The sequence below is a fragment of the Tenrec ecaudatus genome, chromosome 1, assembly GCF_050624435.1.
Source record: "Tenrec ecaudatus isolate mTenEca1 chromosome 1, mTenEca1.hap1, whole genome shotgun sequence".
Classification (NCBI taxonomy): Eukaryota; Metazoa; Chordata; class Mammalia; order Afrosoricida; family Tenrecidae; genus Tenrec; species Tenrec ecaudatus.
In genome coordinates this window covers 165853467-165855236 of record NC_134530.1, presented here as the reverse complement: position 1 = coordinate 165855236, position 1770 = coordinate 165853467, and positions in this window count along the sequence as shown.

The window sequence follows — 1770 nt, the reverse complement described above, 5'->3', positions numbered from 1 at the left end:
ACCCAGGGAAAGCCCGAGCTGGCCGCAGGCGGCCCCTCCGAGGACATCTCGGGCCGCGGACCCGCAAGGGACAGGGTGGCCCTAGATGGCTTCGCCCGAGCTGCAGGGCACAGCGGGAGGGGCGTCTTGCAGGTGGCTCTGTGCTCTGCTCGCTGCTCAGAGGAGCTCCAGGACCTGGAGCAGAGCGTGGCCGGCCCACCTGGGGGATTCATCCACTCGCACTAAGTGCGCGCGTGGCTTTGCCCTCCGCAGATGAAGTCGCTGGCCTTTGTGGCGCTGGCTCTATTGGCTGTCACTGCAGCGGAGGAGGGGGCCAGGCTCTTGGCCTCCAAGTCGCTGTTGAACAGATACGCTGTGGAGGGCCGAGACCTGACGCTGCAGTACAACATCTATAATGTCGGCTCAAGGTGAGGACGCAGAGATGACCTGGAGCTCCAGGTGGGGGGAACAGAGGACGTCCTGGAGTGGGGGGCGGGGTGAATAGTAATTTCTTTTGGGGGAACTCCTGCATCCGCTATCAGGCATGAATCATGAGATTTGAAAGAAGAGGACATGCTTGCCTTTCAGGGCTTGGGAGAGCTTCAGAGTGGGGAAGAAGTGTGAGTGAATGATGGTATGACAGGGAGAAGTGGAGGGGCAGAAGATACACCCCCCCTCACTTACCCCGGTCAGCTCCCAAGGACAGTGAGTGTTCTGCAAAAGCGGAGTCGACCACCCTTTTGTTACCCATGGGGGTAACTTTTCAACCTCCTTTCTGTTAAAAAGCAACTTGCTGGTGTGAATCAGGTGTGCCGTTGACATGTCACATCGACTTTATTTTCCACCATTGTAACAGCTTCTCCACTCTCTCAATTGCTTGTCCTCCCTGACGCCCTTTATTTTTGTCTGCTCCTGGTATCTGCCTCTCCACTCTAGCTAATGCCCGGCCAACCCCCAGCCTGTCAGCTTGATGTTTGTCTTTTACAAGAATCGTTTATAGCAGATTTGGCCTCTTTGGCTTAAATGACTTCACTCACCACAATGTCCACTAAGACCATGTGTGTCATGTGGTGTTACGCTTATGCTTTAAAGCAGTGGTTCTCAACCTTCCTCAAGCCGAGACCCTTCATACAGTTCCTCATGTTGTAGTGACCCCCCCCCCACCATAAAATCATTTTTGTTGCTACTTCATCACGGTCATTTTGCTCCTGTTATGAATTGGACAATCCCTGTGAAAGGGTCCTTTGGCCCCCAGGCTGAGAACCCCTGCTTTAAGGGCATGGACGACTCCGTGGTGCGTGCACCAAAGTTGATGCGTCCATTCTTCCACTGATAAGCATTTGGGTCGTTCCCACCTCCTTGTTTGTTGTCGTGAGTGAGTCGTGCTGAGATGCATGTTGGACGCATGTGTGTGCATGAGTCTATTGGGTGTGCGTGTGTGTGTGTGCATGCCACAGCTCTTCCTGCCTGGTCACTCTTTCATTAGCAAGTGCTCTTGTGCCTTTCTTTCATTTCATTCCCTTTCATTGTCTCTTGCACATCCATCTTGCTCCTCCTCCCCCTCTCTCTCCACACATACAAGTTGGTGAGAAGACAGAAACAAGAGATAATAGCATTTTTCAAAAAACTGCCCATAGCCGCCCCGTCCATGAAGAGCAGTTGAGGTGACAGCAGGTTTGGGCCCTTCCTTTCTAGGGACTTGAGCGGGTTGGTGTCCTGAGCCATAGCAGCTAGTCCTTGGGCAGGATTCTTCTGTGCGCCAAATCCAAGTTCCTGTGGAGCAGGGCTCTG